This window comes from Aristolochia californica, unplaced genomic scaffold (genome assembly GCF_029961685.1).
Source record: "Aristolochia californica isolate CCGP_79_NKW_82.1479 unplaced genomic scaffold, dmAriCali1.0.hap1 SCAF_3, whole genome shotgun sequence".
NCBI lineage: Eukaryota > Viridiplantae > Streptophyta > Magnoliopsida > Piperales > Aristolochiaceae > Aristolochia > Aristolochia californica.
The window spans coordinates 17048162-17068871 of NW_027181992.1; the positions used below are offsets into that span (position 1 = coordinate 17048162).

Genomic DNA, 20710 nt, shown 5'->3' on the forward strand with positions numbered 1-20710 from the left:
TAAAATAAGCAATCGGGTGGCCCTGTTGGTGCAACACTGCGCCAATACCGCCCCCTGAAGCATCACATTCCACTACAAAGGACTCCTCAAAGTCGGGGAGTTGCAAAACTGGGGCTGATGTTAAGGCGTCTTTCAATTGCTGAAAGGAATAAGCGTCTTGGTATCAGACAGGTCCACCCTTGGGGATTCCTCTTCCCCTGATGATTTGAGACAGTTAGTGGAAGATAATAGGCAAAGGACAGATAACCAGGCTCATGCCCTGGAAGAGGTGCGTCAAACAACCTCTGATTTGCGTGAGGCAATAAAATCAATGGATGATGCCATCCAAGCTCTCCTCCGGCGACAAGAGGACCATGATACACGAACCCAACCTCCACCTGCCTACTCTCCACCGGCCGAACACCATCCATTCCACCCACCACCTCCCCCACAACCACCAATGCGTCAACATCATTCCCATCTGGGGCCTGCCATTCAAGGACTAAACATTGTGCCCAGGTATTTAAAACTTGACTTTCCTACGTATGATGGGTCTACGGACCCTTTGATTTGGTTAGCCAAGTGTGATTAGTTCTTTTACCATCAAAAAACACCTGCGGATGAGAAAGTGTATTTGGCCGCCTACCACATGCTCGATGAAGCGCTTCTATGGCACCACCAATTCCGCAATGACCAAGTGGTTCAGGATTGGGCTGCTTTTAGACAGTCTTGCATGATGAGATTTGGTCCTCCTGCTAGTAGCAATCCATTGGGCGAATTAATCAATTACAAACAAACTGGAACACTAGAGGTGTACCAAAAGACCTTCTAGGAAAGGTTAGCCTGAGCAAACCAGTTTGTTAGCCACACACAGTATGTTCATATTTTTATTGCTGGTTTGACAGAAGCTCAGCGTTTAGAAGTTGAATTACATGCTCCTACAGATTTAGACCACGCTATGAATTTAGCCAGAGCAATTGAGCACAAGCAGCGTGTTCTAAAGGAGTCACTGGTCAGAAAACCAGCTTGGCCAGGAAGGCACAATGCCTCTACGCCAAACCATTCCTATGGACCTCCAAGATTTAGAGACAGTGCAGCCCCACACCCAGACATCTCTAATTCAGCTCCACCTGCTCCTTACTTCAAAAAACTTACTAGACAGGAAATGGAGTAGAGAAAGGCCAAGGGCCTCTGTTTTAATTGTGATGAACAGTATGTTTTTGGTCACCACTGCAAACGATTATTCAGTATATGTCTGTGGGAGGATGGAGACGAAATACCACAAGAGGAAGAAATTGTGGAAACTGACCACGAAGATCCAGAGATTTCCCTTCATGCTATGACTGGTCTACGCAGTGCAAGCACAATGCAGGTTAAAGCTCAATTACATCATTTACAGTTACTGGCTTTAGTTGACTTGGGTAGCACACATAATTTCATCAGTCAGCAGGCGACAGAACAACTTGGGTTAGTAGTACAGCAACAGAATGGTCTTTCTGTATCAGTTGCAAATGGGGCTAAAATTACTAGTGTAGGCATATCACCAGCCACACATTTTGATATTGAGGGATATAAATTTGTTTTAGATTTTCTAGTGATTCCACCATCAGGATTTGATTTGGTGCTAGGAATTAAATGGCTACAATTGTTGGAACCAATACTATAAGATTTCCAAGCTCTGACCATGTCTTTTATAGAGGACCAACATCAGATTATATTGCATGGCACACAAGCACCACTCACCTGCGCACTACGGGTTGCCCAGGTCCAGTCCACAAATACATGCCAGTTATCTCACTTACTGACAAAATTTAACGATATCTTTCAAGACCCTACTGCCTTACCGCCACTTAGGCACTGTGATCACCATATTCGTTTGAAAACAGGGACCGAGCCGGTAGTGGTACGTCCGTATCGTTACCCTCACTTACAGAAGGATGAGATTGAAAGGCAGCGCCAACAGATGTTAGCACAGGGTATTATTCAGACCAGTAGGTCTCCTTTTTCTTCACCGTATTACTAATCCGCAAGCATGATAAGTCATGGAGGTTCTGTGTGGATTACCGACAACTCAATGCCCACACAATTAAAGATAAATTCCCTATTCCAGTGGTGGACGAACTGTTCGATGAGCTACATGGAGCTAAAATATTTACTAAACTCGATTTGAAATCTAGCTATCATCAAATCCGAGTTCATCCATCAGATGTGGAGAAAACAGTGTTCCGCACGCATCACGGCCATTTTGAATTCCTCGTAATGCCATTTGGTCTATCAAATGCGCCTTCCACCTTCCAGGCCCTCATGAATGAGGTATTTTCCCCTCTCTTGCGAAAATATGTATTGGTCTTTTTCGACGATATTTTGGTCTATAGCAACAGCTTGGAAGAACATCTTCAGCACCTTCACCAGGTATTTTCTCTTATACGTTCACATCATTTGGTTTTAAATCGGTCAAAATGTTCTATGGGCACATCAGAAGTGGCATATTTGGGCCACGTTATTTCAGCATCAGGGGTGAAGGTAGACCAGAGAAAGATACAAGCGGTCACAGATTGGCCTATTCCTACATTTATTACAGCCTTAAGAGGATTTTTGGGCCTAGCTGGATATTATAGAAAATTTATTCGTAGCTATGGCCAGCTTGCAGCTCCACTCAACAATCTCCTCAAGAAAAATGCTTTTACCTGGTCAGAGACAGCAGCTCATTCCTTTCAGCAATTGAAAGACGCCTTATCATCAACCCCAGTTTTGCAGCTCCCCTACTTTGAGGAGTCCTTTGTAGTGGAATGTGATGCTTCAGGGGGCGGTACTGGCGCAGTGTTGCACCAACAGGGCACCCGATTGCTTATTTTAGCCATCAACTGGGCCAACACCACCACAAGTTGGCAGCTTATGAGAGGGAATTAATATGATTGGCGAAAGCTATACAGCATTGGCACCCTTATCTTTGGGGACGTTGTTTTTTTATTCGCACTGATCATTGCAGCCTCAAGTATCTTCTTGAGCAACGTCTCACTACTTCACCACAACAGCATTGGTTAAGTAAGCTTATGGAGTTTGACTTTTCTGTCGAGTATAAACCGGGAAGTTTCAATGTAGGGGCTGATGCCTTATCTCGCCGGGACGTTCCAGAGCCGCAATTAAACGCCATCAGTCAGCCCAGAGCTCTCTTGTTGGATTCTATACAGGAAGAGGCACAACAGTACCCAGATATTATCTCCTTATGCAAGCATATCCAGCAGGGCACAGCAGCACCACATTGGACGGTTCAGGACAATCTCGTCCTCTACAAAAATAGAATTTTTCTACACCACACATCCCCTCTGATTAACAGCATTTTGGCCTCCTTCCATGATAGTACACATGAGGGCCAACAGAAAACATATTTTCGAATCAGTAGGGAATTTTATTGGAGGGGCATGAAGCGTAGTATAGCTGATTATGTGGCGGCTTGTCAGACTTGTCAACGGAATAAAGCTGAAACATTAAGTCCAGTGGGGTAGCTCCAACCACTTCAGCTTCCATCACAGGTCTGGTCTGATATTTCTATGGACTTCATAGATGGACTTCCCTCTTCGTCAGGTAAATCTGTTATCCTGGTAGTGGGGGATCGTTTCTCTATATATGGGCATTTCATTCCTCTGGCACATCCTTATACTGCAACGCAGGTAGCTCAACTTTTTATGGATAACATTGTACGATTACATGGGATGCCTAATTCAATTACCAGTGACAGGGATGCAATCTTTACAAGTACCTTCTGGAAAGAACTCTTCAAGTTACAAGGCAGAACATTAGCCTTTTCTTCAGCCTACCATCCACAGACTGATGGTCAGACAGAGGTCGTCAACAGAACCATTGAAATGTATCTCCGCTGTTACGTGGGGGACTCACCTAAGAGGTGGGTTAAGTGGCTCGCCTGGGCTGAGTTCTGTTACAACACCTCCTACCACAATGCTCTCGGCACAACCTCATTCAAGGTGGTATATGGTAGAGAACCTCCCCGTCTTTTAGCCTATGAACCAGGGGCCTCTAAAGTCACAACTTTGGACCAAGCATTGGCTGAAAGAGACACATTCATCACAGAGGTGCGCACTCATCTACAGAAGGCACAAAATTCTATGAAACAATATTATGACAAGAAGCACCGGGAAGTCTTCTTTTCTCCTGGAGATTATGTTTGGTTGCATCTCGAACACTACAGGCAGCTGTCGTTGGCAGCCTCCAAACGTCACAAGCTCTCTCCAAAATATTATGGTCTCTTTCAGGTGATGGACCGCATTGGGACAGTGGCCTACAGATTGCAGCTTCCGCCAGAGGCCAGAATTCACAACGTCTTTCATGTCTCACAATTAAAGGCCTTCCAAGGTGATTCGCCCATGCTGCACACCCCGTTGCCACCACTCTATGAGGGACGTGTACTTTCTACCCCGGCACAGGTATTACAAACTCGTCGTATTCACGGTGATTGGGAGATCTTAGTGCAATGGGCTGATGCTGACCCCAGTGACACGACATGGGAGCCATTAGCGGCGTTTCGCACCCTCTACCCATACTTTGAGCTTGAGGACAAGCTCTTTCTCCAAGGGGGGGGGGGGGGGTTGGGGTGATGTTATGGACTCCATAGCATCACGAGTTATCCATAGGCATACGAATTAAATTATGTCAATTTACTTTTCATGTAATTTCAATTCGGTTTGGTTTACTTTATTTGGTTTGGTTTAATTTGGGTTGGTTCAGTGTAATGTGGCGTGAACCACTTGACCTAATGGGTCATCTTTGTATTTTCGTCCTCAACCCTATTTAGGGGGACGTGAAGGAAAAGAGAGGCAAGTATTAAGAAAATTATATTTTACAGTTCTGATTCTCCCTCAGAGGTCAAGGTCGGATTCTCCCTTTGAGGTCCAAGGTTGAGCTTCCTCCAAAGCTCCTTCATTCTAAATTGAGTTCCACCATTACTCGTTCAAGAAACAAGGTTTCTCTTCCAATGTCAAGATCAACCATGGAGGGAAGAGAGGAAAGAAGGGTGACTCGATCCATGGCAAGGGAAGAACCTAACAAGACTGCTGACGGTAGGGCTGAAGCCATAGCCACACATACTTTCCAACCTCAAAAGAGACCTCACGGTGGCCTCTGTCGTATACATCCTTCATCCGAGCTTGGGCAAGTCGTAGCCGTTTTGTGATATTCTGTAGCAGTAGATCCCTGTCTATGAGTGCCTGATCAATCATGTCCATGCAGGTGGACCCTGGGTTGTAAGAGAGGAGGGGAGGTGGATCCCGGCCATATATAACCCGAAAAGGAGTGGATTGCAATGCAGAGTGGAACACAGTGTTGTAACAGTATTCGGCCCATGGAAGCCATTGAACCCATTGCCGTGGACGATCCCCCACCAAGCACCGTAGATATATCTTGATGGTGCGGTTCACCACCTCAGTCTGCCAGTCTGTCTGTGGATGATAGGCGGAGGAGAACTTCAATTTCGTCCCACTCAAGCGAAACAGTTCCCTCCAAAAGGTGCTCATGAAAACTGCATCTCTGTCACTCACAATGGATTCTGGAATGCCATGTAAGCGGACTATCTGCTCCAGGTAAGTCTGAGCAACCCGTGTTGCTGTATACGGATGAGCCATCGGTATAAAATGCCCGTACTTGGAGAATCGATCAACCACAACGAAAAGTACGGATTTGCCGGCTGACAGGGGTAGGCCTTCCACAAAATCCATTGAAATGTCGGCCCAAACCTGCGTAGGAAGGGCCAGAGGCTGGAGAAGACCGGTTGGACTCAAGTGCTCAGCTTTGTTGCGCTGGCATACCTGACAGTCGCCCACATAAGTCGCAATAGAGGGTTTCATGGCGTGCCAGTAAAAATCAGCTCGAATTATGTGCAAGGTCTTCTGGATCCCCTCGTGTGTACTGTCGTGGTAGGCCAAGATAATAGCTGGAATCAACTCGGACTCAGGTGGAAGGAAAATCCGATGTTTGTAATAAATAAGTGAATCCTGGATGGACCACTTCACATTCATTGTCCCTTCTGAGATCTGCTGATGCAATTCCTGCGGTGCAGGGTTAGTAGCATGTGCTTCTCGCACCAAGTCCATAATGAAAAATCTCGGCTGGCTGATAGAATAGACCGACTACTGATCTTCAAAACACCGTGACAAGGCATCTGCCACCTTATTTAATCTCCCCACACGATACTCCACCGAGAAGTCAAACCCCAACAACTTACTGATCCAGTGCTGCTGTGGCGACGTCGTCAAACGCTGTTCTAGTAAGAATTTAAGGCTGTACTAATCCGTGCGTATGAGAAAAGCCTGGCCCCAGAGATAAGGCCTCCAATGTTGGACCGCTTTGGCCAACCCAATCAATTCACGCCCATAGGCTGCCAGTTTGTGATAGTGGACTGCCAACTGTCTGCTAAAATAAGCAATAGGATGGCCCAGCTGCTGTAAAATGGCCCCCATGCCCAAGCCAGAAGCATCGCACTCTACCACGAACAATTCGTCGAAGTTGGGAAGTTGTAATACTGGTGCGGATGCGAGGGCAGCTTTGAGTGCCACAAATGACGTGGTGGCCCCCTCATTCCAAATAAAGGAATTTTTCTTGAGTAAACTCGTCAATGGTGCTGCCACTGGCCCATAGTTCTAAATAAATTTGCGGTAGTAGCCCACAAGACCCAGAAAACCCCGTAATACAGAACACGACTGTGGTTGCGGCCACTCATGAATACTCGGATCTTCTCGGGATCCACCGTAACCCCCTCATGTGAGATAATGTGTCCCAGATATCCCACATGTGAAGCCGCAAAAGAACACTTGGAGTGTTTCAAATAGAGCTGATGTGCTCTTAACAAGTCGAAAAAAATCCTCAAGTGTGCCAAGTGCTCCTCAACCGACTTGCTATATATCAAAATATCATCGAAAAATACAAGAACAAATTTTCGAAGATAGGGGCTAAATACCTCGTTCATCAAAGCTTGAAAAGTGGAGGGTGCATTGAATAACCCGAACGGCATGACGACGAACTCAAAGTGGCCATGGTGCGTGCGGAACGCCGTCTTCTCGATATCAGAGGGGTGCATCTGGACCTGATGGTATCCCAAACGGAGGTCGAGTTTAGTGAATAACCATGACCCATGTAACTCATCCAGAAGCTCATCCACTACCGGAATCGGGAACTTGTCTTTTACTGTCTGCACATTCAACTCCCGATAATCCACGCAGAACCTCCTTGTCCCATCATGTTTCTTCACAAGTAAGACGGGTGAAGACAACGGGGAGTGACTGGGATGAATAAGACCCTGTTTCAACATCTCATGGCACTGACGCTTTATCTCATCCTTATGAAGGTGTGGGTAACGGTATGGTCGCACGACCACTACCTCAGAACCTGGTTTCAGACAGATCCTGTGGTCACAGTGCCTCATGGGAGGCAACCCCGAAGGCTCCTGGAAGAGGTCATAGAACTCCTCAATCATACCATCACTAGTACTGTCAGGCTGATCCTGTGTCTACAAAGTGTGTGCGGTGGGCCCCGGTCCACCTGACAGCCCTGTAAGAGCACCCGACTTCCGGCCAAATCAAAGCTCATGGTTAAAGCCGAAAAGTCCCACAGAATGGGGGCCCAATGTTTTTAACCATTTAATGCCTAAAACCATATCAAATCCCACTAGGGGAATAACAAAAAATTCCGCATTAAACGAAGTAAATCCAATAGAAAAAGTTACCGCCTTACTAATCCCATAGCTAGGGACCTTCTCGCCATTGGCCACTGAGACGGTGGCTGTCGGATGAGTGTGTATCTGGAGCTGGAGATGTTGTGTGGCTGTCAAACTCGAAAAATTGTGTGTACTCCCCGAGTCGACTAGTCCCACCAGTTCTCGGTCGATGACATGAGCTCAAACTTGCATTGTAGTAGGCGATTTCTGCCCAGTAATAGCATGCAAGGATATCTCTGGTGGTTCCTCCTCGATAACATCCTCTGGTTTCTCTGGTTCCTCTGGATCCTCTGAATCCTCCATCTCGAGCCAAAATAATCATTTACATTGGTGTCCGACCCGATACTGCTCATCGCTGTTATAACAGAGATTTTCGGACCGCCTTTCTGCCATCTCCGCACTCATCAATTTTTTTATAAAGCTCGGTAGGGAATTACCAGGGCGGGGATCGGCTACCCGAGTCGTAGTCGGAGTGTGTCTGGATGGTGCTGCTGTAGATGCTCCCTGAGATGAATTATAGCGGCGCCCTTGCCACGTGGAGGAAGTGTTCCTCTCACTCGACCAACCCGACCTACGTTGCTGCAACTGTTGTCTTTGTTCCATTGCTCGGGCCATATTCATGGCATGAGCTAGATCCGTGGGCATAAGGAGTTCTACCTCTAGCCGTAAATACTCATTGAGACCTGCTGTGAATAAGGAGACCTGCTGGTCAACCAATACCCTCTCTCCAGCATGAGCCAACTTTTCTTGGAAGAGTTTTTGATAGTGTTCCACCGAACCCGTTTGTCTCAATAGGACTAACTCTCCCAAGGGGTTGCTGTTGGCGGGAGGCCCAAATCTAACTGTGCATAGATTTTTAAATTCGCCCCAAGTCATTCCCGGTCTCTCTTTCTCTACTTGAGTCACCCATAACGTGGCTTCATCTGTCATATGGAAAGAGGCTAGTTGCACCTTATCCCATTCAGTAGTCCCTTGGTTCAAAAAAAAAATTCACATCTATGCAACCACCATTGAAAGAGGGAAACTCTAACTTGGTGTACCTTGGGATTGTGCCTCCATGCTGAGGTGCTTGGACAGCAGTGCGCCCAGGCCACTGGTCCCCTCTTCTATGATATGGTTGAGCAACCTCTCGCACCTCTGGACTCTGATGTCTCTCTGTCCTCAACTCCTGTAGCATGCCAAAGATTCGGCTCATCTCTTCTTCCAAACCACAAACCTTTCCCAACACTGGTTGTGCTGTTTCAAGGCTATCTTCTATCTTTTGTATCCTGATTTGGATTTCTTTATTGCTGATATGATCCCCCATATTACCCTGCTCTGATACCAAGTTGTTACGGTCCCGGGTCATGGATCGAGTAACACGGCGTGGGATTTGTGAATCCAGCACTCAGAATTTACTCACTTCACGTCAAGGGTCTGTGTATGAGTACTTATCTTTAACCAGTGCTTGGCTAGGAGGAAAGATCCTCTTTTGAGGGTCCTACCAAGTTGTTGTGCTAGGTAGAAGACCCCACAGCAATGCTGACCTTGCTCGAGCAAGGTGCTCTCTTTTCTTGGTCATGGCAAAGAGGGTTTGGCCCTCTTTGTTGCTGTTCTAGCTAAGAATGCAATCCTTCTTTCTTAAATAACTTGAAACACTAGTTTGGGATAGATTAATACCTCTTCTTTGATACTATGATCAGCTCCCACGTTGCACCAGAATTTGCTCAAGATTTGAGAATAAAAATCCTCACTTTACTGCTTGGTAAGGGAGGAATTCGGCCTCTCTTGCTGCTGCTGCCAAGAGGGAGGATAGACCTCCTCTTTGGGCTTGGAAAAGGAACAGGAAGCTCCTTTTCTTAGTAGGGATGATGGTGGATGAATTTGGGTGAAGATGGATGGCAATGGAGGGTGAAGGATAGGTTGGATTTTTGGAGTAAACCCTAAACTCGAGATCAAGAGGTGACCGCAACCTATTTAGACTAGGTTATTCTAAAATCTCAAAGCTTACCTATTTCATTCATACCTATCCCTTAAATAGGGAGTTTTAGAGTTAGGGTTACAATAATTCCCCATAATGCCCTTACATATAAAGTAATTAGAAATAACTCCTACTTAAAACAATATAAGAAATAAATACTACTTAAAACAATATAAGAAATAAATCCTACTCAAAGAATTATAAGAATTAAATCCTATTGAGTGAGTTGTTGTTGTCTTCTTCGTTGTGTGACTCGGTGTGCTATTGAGTCCACAACAACGTGTTCTAAAGTTATATGGCTACGCAGTCTTCTTGTTGAGCTCTAGTTTCTTCATACTACCCCTACACCTCTCCATGAGGATAATACGAGTGTTATTCAGATTGCTGCCAACCCTGTTTTTCATGAACGCACCAAGCACATCGAGGTTGATTGTCACTCTATTCGCGACACTTTGGAGCACTGGGTAATATCTCTTTCTTACATCTCTTCGAATCTTCAAGTGGTTGATGTCTTCACCAAAGCATTGTCTCAACCCCGGCATAATTTTCTGGTTGGCAAATTGTTGCTGGTTGACTTCCTAGCATCAATTTGAGGGGGGACATTACCATATGTTGGAATGTATATAAGATAGGTTTTATGTTAATATTTTTTGTACAATTTATGTCATGTACATAGGCTAATTAGAAAGGGATTAGTTGGTCTGGGTTGCATTGTATTTAGCCCATGGGCTATAATGTAATCAACATAACACTAAGTTTAAAAAGAAAAGAAGAGGAGGAGAGCAACACTCCCGTTTTTCCAGCCTCCTTGGTGTCTGCTTCCTCAAGGTGAAACCTGAGCTTGAAGCTCTTCTCCCTGGCTGTTCCATCAGCCTTAGGTGGTTGTTATGGACTCTATAGCATCACGAGTTACCAACAGGCGTAGGAATTAATTAATGTGTTTTTCAATTTCCATGTAATTGTCTTTGGTTTGGTTTTTTGTCTTTGGTTTGGGTTGGTTTAGCATTTATTGGTTTGAACCATTGACCCAAGAGGTCTTTAGGGTTTTGGACGTCCTCCACCCTATTTAAGGGGACGGCTAGGGTAATGAAGATTATGAATTGAGTTCACTCTAGTTAACGTAATTTAGATAAACAGGTCAAGAGCTCCTTCAAGCTCTCTTCCGAATTTCCCCAATTCTCCTTTCCGAAATTCAATCCCCTTCAACCCTCATTCCATCTCAACGTCAAGCAAGATAATGGAAGGAAGAGAAGAGAGGAGGGTGACAAGATCCATGGCTCGTGAGGATCCTAACAGTGGTGGTGGTGGTTTTGTCCACCGAACTCAGAGCCTGGAGCTCTTGGTCTAGGCTATGCCATTAGCCTCATTTCATTGCGGTTCGATCCAAAAATTCTCAGAGCTAGGAGCTCAGGTCTTGGCTGTTCCGTCAACCTCCATTGATGGATGTTGGGTGTTCTCTTCAGGCATCACTCTTCTAGAAATATTTGTTACTTAGCACGGTCGTTCAAGGTATTTTTCATCCTCTAAACTACACTATTCTGTCGAGGTTTTCCAGGAATGATCTTCTTAATCTTGATTCCATTATCAACACAATACCATTTGAAATCATCATCTACGTATTCTCCCCAATTTTCTGAATGTAGACACTTCACCTTCAATTTTATCTCATTCTCAATCATTGCTTTCCATCTCTTGAAGGTATCAAAGACATCGAATTTCTTTTTCAGGAAATAAACTCATACCTTTCTACTTGCATCATCAATAAATGTCACATAGTAATTAGAACCATCAAGGGAGGTAAGAATTGAAGGCCCCCACACATCTGTGTGAACCAACTCTAACTTTTTTGTCTTTTGTTCCTTTCCAGCCTTAAAAAAGCTAATCCTTTTCGGCTTTCCAAAAATATAGCCTTCACACAAACTATTGTTTATAATTTTCAACCCTGGTAGCTTCCCTTTGGATTGAAGCACTTTCATTCCCTTCTCACTCATGTGACAGAGCTTGTAATGCCACAAGTCAGAATCAGTAACAACATCAACAACTACAACTTTGTCTCTGCAATTGGAAGAGATGTAAAGAGTTCCAGTTCTAACTCCTCATGCAACAACCATGGCTCCCTTAGTGACTTTCTAGGCAGCACCATTAAAAGTCACATTATGACCTTCATCATCAAGCTGCCCTATTGAGATCAGATTACGCATTTGTTTATGTACGTGTCTCACCTTGTGAATTTTCCTCACTGACCCATTTGACATCCTCAAACGGACATTACCAATACCGACAATATCCAAAGATTCTCTATCAGCAAGATACACCTTTTCGTGATCTCTAACAACATAGTTCTCCATGATCTCGTGGTGTGCAGTGGTATGAAAGAAGATGCTGAATTCTACACCCAAAAGTCAATAGGGCTATCAACCAAAAAGAGTAAAGCATCTTGTACCTCTTCAGTGACTGCATTTACAACATTGATTTTCTTGTTATTATTCTTTAGTGCTCTGTAGTTCTTCTTTATGTGACCAGACTTGCCATTATTCCAGCCTTTCACATTCCTTCTAAATTTGGACTTGCTTTTACCATTCCTTGACTTCCCTCCACTATTACCCTTGTTAGAATTCCTCTCTAAGTTCCTGCCCCTAGTATCGACACTTAGGCAGAATTAGATGTCGACGATTCTCTAGAGTCCTTTCTACGAACTTCCTCCGCAAGACTGGTATCCCAAATATCATTAAAAATCAACTTCCTGTTGCCTACAGAATTGTTGATCGTAGCCCTCATAGGCTCCCAAAAATTTGGTAGAGACACCAAAAGAATTAAAGCATGAACCTCATCATCAAATTTAATTTGAACGGAGGTTAATTGATTGACAATCGTGTCAAACTCATTCAAATGTGATGCCACTGATGTATATTCTGTCATCTTTAAATTAAAGGGCTTTTTCATTAGATGTACCTTATTATTTGTTTAAGGCTTCTCATATATATCTAACAAAATCTTCATTATCCCTATTTTGGTTTTCTCTGACGCCACATTGTGAGTAATGTTCTTCGACAATGTTAACCTGACTACTCAGATTCAAGAGGGAACCTAGACCTAGAGCTCGTCAAGGAGAACTTCAAACCTTGTTTAACCTAATTCAAGACTTGCCTTTTCTCATTACTCTTTCCCTCTAAGAAGGGTTGAAGCCAACATAGTTTTAGGGTTAATTATTACAATTCTGCCCTTGTGGTAATTTAACTTAAATAATGCATAAAAAATTTTAGACAATATGGAAAGAAAGCTATTAACTCAGTGACTCAGTCCGCCATTTTCTGCTCACCAAGCTGAGAGGTGACCCGAGAAGGCTCCTCCGGCGCCAATTCCGCATTCTGACCATCCTCCGGCATCGATTACCCATTTTCGACCATTTTCAGAGCTATTCCGACTCCGATCGAGACTCGAGAGAGCCGGTCAGAGGATATCAGCTCCATTCCGTCGTCCGTCGCACCACCTCCATCCCTCGGTTTCCATCCTTCTTCACCCGCGTCGTCTCTACCTCCGGCCACTCGCTCTTGCAACCCGAAGCCATCAATTTCTGGAAATTGCAGCACCCGTGAGAAGGAGCCTTTGCTGCCCGAGGGAGAGGAAGAAGAAAGGGAGTAATCCATCATTTTTTAATTTAATTTTCCTATAGTTTGAACTTAGGTTTTGAATGTTTATTAAATTTGATTTCAGAATTAATGTTTACCGAATATTTGATTAAATTAGCTAGTTAGGGTAGGATTGTAATTTAGGTTGGATTCTGGTATTTTAATCTGATTTCTATCATTAACTCTAGGCGCCTGAGAGGGGCAAGACACAAGGATTCAGAAACCAGATTCATGATTACGTGGCACTCGAGAGAAGCACGAATCACCGTAAAATCCAGAGTTGATAATTTTAGCATCATCACAATAGGAAATTCACTCTCTGCATTCTATTGTAATCCGATCTCTGTCATTAACTCTAGGCGCCCGAGAGGGGCTAGACGCAAGGATTGAGAATCCGGATTCGTGGTTACGTGGCGCTCGAGAGAGGTACGAATCATGATAAAATCCAGAGTTTACTTTTCTTGTGGTGCAAGTAGTTAATTAAACTATTGCTTGATAATTTAGGATATAATTAGTGTTTAGTTCAGATTAATTCATCATATTTGTTTAGGCTAGTTTACTGAAGAATACACAAAATTCAGTCCTCCCTATGGATATGACCCTCGCTTACCGCTAGATTACATGAACGATTCGTACGCTTGCGAGGTATAAAAGCCGATGTAATAAAAAATTTCACATCAAGTTTTTGGCGTCGTTGTCGGGGAGGCACATAATAAGTGTATTTCTTTGTTCTCCATGGTCTTAGGTTAGATTTATTTTTTTTTGCTTTAATAATTTTATCTTGATGATTTTGTATGGAGTTATTGTTATTTCTTCTAGTTAGTTCGTATTTTCAGTAGTTAGTGTGTTAGCATAATTTGATAGTTAGTTTTGTTTCTTTTTGTGTTTTTATGCACGGGCACCGCTCCCTAGGTGAACCATTGGCTCCCTTTGTTGAAGAGGTAGAACATATTTGTAGAAAAACACCAGAAGTCAAGTTAGGAGCTACCATGGCCAATCAGGGTGAAGCATTACGGTTACCTGCAGCAGGTGACCGTAGAGCCCTGACGGATTATTCTATCCCATCCCACTTCACATCACCTTCTTGCATTGTATTACCACCCACTACTACCGCTAGTTATGAGTTGAAACCGGGTGTGATCCAAGTCCTCCTTACATTCTATGGGTTGAAGAAGGAGGACCCTTATTACCACATCAAGGAATTCTTAGATATCTGTGCAACTTTCAAATTCCAGAATTTCTTAGATGACTCTATCCGCTTAAGAATTTTTCCATTTTCACTTAAGGATAAGGCCAAGTCTTGGCTTAATTCCTTGGAGGTGGGAAGCATTACTTCATGGGACACATTAGTCACAAAATTTTTGTCCAAGTACTTTCCCATTCAGAGAACTACAGCCCTCAGGAAAGAAATCTCCAACTTTATGCAGCAGGAGGGTGAACACTTTTATGAGGCTTGGGAGAAATGGAAGGATTTGATCCATAGGTGTCTACATCATGGGTTTGAGAATTGGCATTTAGTGCAATACTTTTATAAAGGTCTTACACCCAGGTTAGATCCATGGTAGATGCAACGAGTGGTGGGAGTTTGATGGGTAAGAGTGCTAGCGTGGGACTTCTTTGAAACGTTGAGTGATCAATCTCAGTAATGAGTTTCGTCATTTAATGTTGATAGGAGATCCCACGAAGCCAAAAGAGGGGGCTCTATGAGGTTAGTGAAACACCCATGCTCATGGCCAAGATTGAGGGGTTGACTAGAAAAATTGATGCCCTTATGGTGTCCAAGAGTTCACCTGCTCCTAACCCATCTAGTGTCTGTGCCATATGCTCTAGTTCATCTCATCCCACACAAATGTGTCCATCTAGTTCATCCTACCCGTAGCTCATTAAGGACTTGAATGTAGTCCAGAATTTTCATAGACTAAAACGATCCTTTTTCAGAAACATATAATCCGGGTTGGGCTAGGCACCCAAATTTCTCATGGTCCAAGGGCCCACAAGTTTGGGGTCCTCCAGGGTTTACTCAACCCCAAGCTCCGCGCCCACACTTCACTCAACAACCATTGATTCCACAAAAACCTTCACTTGAGGATACACTTCAATTATTCATGCAGAATACACAGTCCTCCATTGCTAAACTTGAAATGCAAGTGAGTCAGTTGGCCAGCCACACTTCACTCAACAGCCATTGATTCCACAAAAACCTTCACTTGAGCAAAAACCTTCACTTGAGGATACACTTCAATTATTCATGCAGAATAAACAGTCCTCCATTGCTAAACTTGAAATGCAAGTGAGTCAGTTGGCCAGCCACATGAGTGAACAGGCACAAAATAGACTCCCGAGTCAAACCATTCCTAACCTCAAAAGCACATATGAGAGTGGGTCGAATTCCAATCCCCACCACAAGCAAGCCAAAGCCATAACCACCCTTGGGAGTGGTCATGAGTTGAACAATGGGGTAGGGACCACTAAGTCTAAGGAGTCTAAGGAGTCAAAGGATGACAATGGGGACACATCATTGAGTGAAGAACCTCCAAGTTCTCCACCAACAACAAGGCAGATCCCTAACCAAGTCCCACAAGCTCCTTATCCGCAGAGGTTATCGGGCCCACCTAGGAAAGAAGATAGCATGCATGAAACATTGGAACTGTTTAGTAAGGTTCACATTAACATTCCACTTCTTGATGCTATAAGGCAAGTCCCTGCTTATGCCCGATTTTTGAAAGACCTTTGTACACAGAACAGAAAACAACATGTTAACAAAAACGTCTTTCTTACTGAGAATGTAACCTCAATTCTGAAGCACAACACTCCTCCTAAAGTTAATGATCCTGAATGCCCCACAATTTCATGTGTCATTGGTGAACATACCATCCAGAGAGCAATTCTTGACTTAGGGGCAAGTGTGAATTTGCTTCCTTTCTTTGTGTACCAGCAATTAGGTTTGGAGGAATTGAAGCCTACCCCCATCACACTTCAACTAGTTGACCATTCTATCAAGATACCACGAGAAATAGTTGAAGATGTTTTGATAAAAGTGGACAAATTTCTGTTCCCGGTTGATTTCATTGTTCTTGAAACAGAACCAGTAGTCAATGTGACCAACCAAATTCCTGTCATCCTAGGATGTCCCTTCTTAGCCACATCTGATGCTGTCATTCTTTGTAAAAGTGGTGAGTTGGAGCTGTCTTTTGGAAATTTTAAGGTCTCGTTGAATGTGTTTAATGTCGGGCACCATCCACTTGAGTCTGATGATCTGAGTCCTGCATTTAAGATAGAGACTGTTATGCTTAATGACGAATCCACTCTTGAATCTTTTGAGTCTTACATAGAAACTTTAGGCATGGACTATTTTGATGAGGAAACATATTTCTGAGAGGTTCACTCTTTACTCAGTTTTGTACCTTTGTTGGAGGAAGCTTATGAGGTTGTCACAACTGATCATCCACAGGATCTTCATCTTGACTTGGACAAACCTCTTGAAACTTCCAAGCTAGATCTTAAGACACTTCCTCCCACATTGAAGTATGCCTTCTTGTGGCCCATGAACTCATTTCCAGTCATTGTTGCCTCTAATTTGAGTATTGAGCAGGAGGAACAATTGATTGAAATTTTACAAGCACACAGAGAGGCATTGGGGTGGACTCTTGATGCCTTAAAAGGGATTAGCCCCTCCATATGCATGCATCGTATTCATTTGGAGGATGGGACTAAAGCCTCACGTGAGATGCAACGTAGGTTAAATCCCCATATGCTGGAGGTTGTGAGAGAAGAAGTCATCAGGTTGCTTATGACAGGAATCATTTACCCTATTTCTGATAGCACCTGGGTGAGTCCAATTCAAGTTGTCCCTAAGAAAGGGGGGATAACGATAATGACAAATGAGAGTGGTGAATTGATTCCCACAAGAACTACCACCAAGTGGCGTGTCTGCATTGACTATAGAAAACTTAATTCCGCCACTAGGAAGGATCACTTCCCACTACCTTTCATTGATCAGGTGCTAGAGCGATTGGCCGGCCACAATTTTTATTGCTTCTTAGATGGATACTCTGGCTACAATAAAATTCCCATTGCATCAGAAGACCAGGAAAAGACCACATTCACGTGTCCGTTTGGCACCTATGCTTACAAACGCATGCCTTTTGGTTTATGCCATGCGCCTGCCACTTTCTAACGGTGCATGATGAGTATCTTTTCTGACATGATTGGTGACTTTTTAGAGGTCTTTATGGATGACTTTTCTGTGTTTGGCTCTAGTTTTGAGACATGTCTACACAATCTTTCACTCGTATTGTCCCATTGCATTAAGTCCAATTTAGTCTTGAATTGGGAGAAATGCCACTTCATGGTAAAAGAAGGAATTATTTTAGGACATGTAGTGTCTGAGCGGGGTGTAGAAGTGGACAACGCCAAGGTTGACCTAATTGCCAATCTGCCACCACCTACTTCTGTGAAGGGGGTGCATTCTTTCCTTGGCCATGCTGGATTCTATAGGCGCTTCATTAAGGACTATTGCAAAATTTCTCGTCCTTTGACAAATTTTCTTGCTCAAGATGTTGTTTTTGCCTTTGATGATGCCTGTATTCATGCTTTTGAGACATTGAAGAAATGTTTGTCCACTACACCCATTGTCCAACCACCTACTTGGTCTTTGCCTTTTGAGTTGATGTGTGATGCCTCTGATTATACATTGGGGGCTGTTTTGGGGCAAAAGATGAATAAAATTCCCTGTGTCATTCAGTATGCTAGTCGCACTCTTCATGATGCTCAATTGAATTACACTACCACTGAGAAGGAGTTGCTAGCTGTTGTGTTTGCCTTGAACAAATTCAGATTATCTGTTAGGGTCAAAGGTTATAGTGTCCACTAATCATTCTACTTTGAAGTACTTATTATCCATCAAGGACACTCAACCCCGTTTGATTAGATGGATCTTGCAATTGCAAGAATTTGACCTTGAGATTCGAGATAAGAAGGGTTGTGAGAATGTTGTTGTTGATCATCTATTTAGGATCTGTGTAGCACCTTAGGAAGGATCCCTTCCTTTATATGATTCCTTCCCTAATGAACGACTTCTCCAAGTATCCTAGTTGCCTTGGTTTGCTAACATAGTCAACTATCTTGTAACTCGTAAGATTCCTGATTATTGGAGTAAACAAGATCGGTTGAAATTCTTTTCCCAAGTCAAATTTTTTTTGGGATTACCCTTATTTGTTTAAGGTGTGTCCTGACCAAGTCATTAGGCGTTGTGTACCTGAGCAAGACTTTGCCAACATTCTTGAATGTTTTCATTCCCACGCATGTGGTGGACATTTTGGTGCTAGAAAGACTGCGGTTAAAGTCTTGCAATGTGGTTTCTATTGGCCTTCATTATTTAGAGATGCCCATGAGTGTTGTCGTGTGTGTGATAGATGCCAACGGACTGGTTGTTTGTCTAGGAAGAACATGATGCCTCTTAACCCCATTCTTATTGTTGAATTGTTTGATGTGTCAGGTATTGACTTCATGGGTCCTTTTCCTGTCTCATTCGGCTATCAATACATCCTTGTTGCGGTTGAATATGTCTCTTGATGGATTGAATCTATTGCATGTAAGACAAATGATCACAAAGTGGTGGTAAAGTTTTTAAAAGAAAACATCTTTAATCGGTTTGGTACCCTAAGAGCGATCATCAGTGATGGGGGTTCTCATTTTTGTAACAGAACATTTGAGACCTTGTTGAAGAAATACTCCATCACTCATCGGGTGTCCACTCCGTATCACCGGCAAACTTGTGGTCAAGTGGAAATCTCTAATAGGGAGATCAAACGGATTTTGGAGAAGTCGGTTCGCTTTGATAGGAAAGATTGGTCCACTCAATTGGACGATGCTTTATGGGCCTATCAAACCGCTTATAAGACTCCTATTGGGATGTCTCCATTTCCCCTAGTGTTCGTCAAACCACGTCATCTACCTGTTGAGTTTGGGCATAGAGCTTATTGGGCCATTAAGGCTTTGAATTTTGATTTGACTCAAGTGGGTGAGGAGAGGAAATTGCAATTGAATGAGTTGGAGGAGCTACGTCATGATGCTTATGAGAATGCCAAACTGTAAAAGGAACGAACAAAGATTTTACATGATAAATCTATTTTTCGGAAGTCTTTTACTATTGGGTAGAATGTTTTACTTTATAACTCACGATTGCATTTGTTTCCAGGGAAGCTGAGATCCAGGTGGTCCGGTCCATTTGAGGTTACACAGGTGTTTCCTCATGGCGTTGTTGAGATCCGCAATCATGGAGACGGGCCGGTCTTCAAAGTTAACGGTCAGAGGCTCAAACCGTATCGTGAGAATGTCCCCACACCGCAGGAGGTGATGGTGATTTTCTTGGAGGAACCTGTCCTTTCATCTTGACTGCGTCAGAGTCTTGATTATGACTATAAACTTAGCACATTGTGGGCAATCCCCACATTTCTATCCCTTTGTACATTACAGTTTTTATTTTTGGTTTATTCATTCTTATTTTGGATAACCTTTGGTGTACTCTGGTCTTGATTGATTGGAGGTCCCCCGGCGATGCCGGCCCCGTCATGGACTTGGGGTACTCTCTTGCCGGCTGAGAGCATAAATGGTTCTGGTAGTCGATGACCAGACTTTTGGTCCCTAGTTTGAGAGGTCTATACTCAACCAACCATTCTGGGATTGACCAGTTCGATCTTGAAGTATTGAATGAAAACCTTATGGTGAGTAACTCAAGAGCTTGTGTTCAGCGCGTGAGTTCTACTGCCTTTAGTGGCCAGTTACACGGAGATTTCTTCAAAGTGTGATGTGGGATAGCGGTTTCATCTATGGGTGATTACCTACAGGTACTACTGATACGAGTAAACCTTCTGTGAGGGAGACTATGTATCATTTCTGGGGGTCTTTATTGACTCTTCGATATTATTGTTGATGACCAAACACATATGGTCCCACCTATGGATTTAGGAGCCCTGAGGGAGCTTAACCCTTACTCTGGTGGGGTATAACTAGCTAAGTTGTGAGTCAACTGGAGTAGTAGCTACTAGACGAGAAGACTGGCACCAGAACTGACGTTGAGGCCAACAATAAATCGTCTAGTAAATCAGATATTTTAGTGATTGTTAGTTGGTTTGTTTGATGATGTGTCATGCTCTAGGTTTGGGGATGTTTGCTGATATCTCTTTTCCTTGCACTTTTTTGGCTTTGCTTTACTTCTTGTGTGCCAATGGAGCATGTAGTTTCCATGAGTTTTATTATTCTTTAGCTGTTATTCCTTTTTTTGTAGTCGTTCTGGTGTTTTAACTTTTCCCCATTGAGGACAATGTCAAATTTAGGTTTGGAGGAGGGGGGGGGGGGGGGGGGGGGGGGGGGTGGAGCGGCTCTTTGATGTCTTAACAATGATTTTCTTTTGATTTT

The 20710-nt window shown here is 43.6% G+C and overlaps 1 non-coding gene across 1 annotated transcript; it reads right to left on the minus strand.

Moving 5' to 3' along the window:
* Nucleotides 1–14685: 14685 nt before the first annotated feature.
* Nucleotides 14686–14792, minus strand: LOC137960678 (small nucleolar RNA R71). Its single transcript, XR_011114229.1, has one exon. It is a non-coding gene; the product is annotated as a small nucleolar RNA R71 (small nucleolar RNA).
* Nucleotides 14793–20710: the final 5918 nt, after the last annotated feature.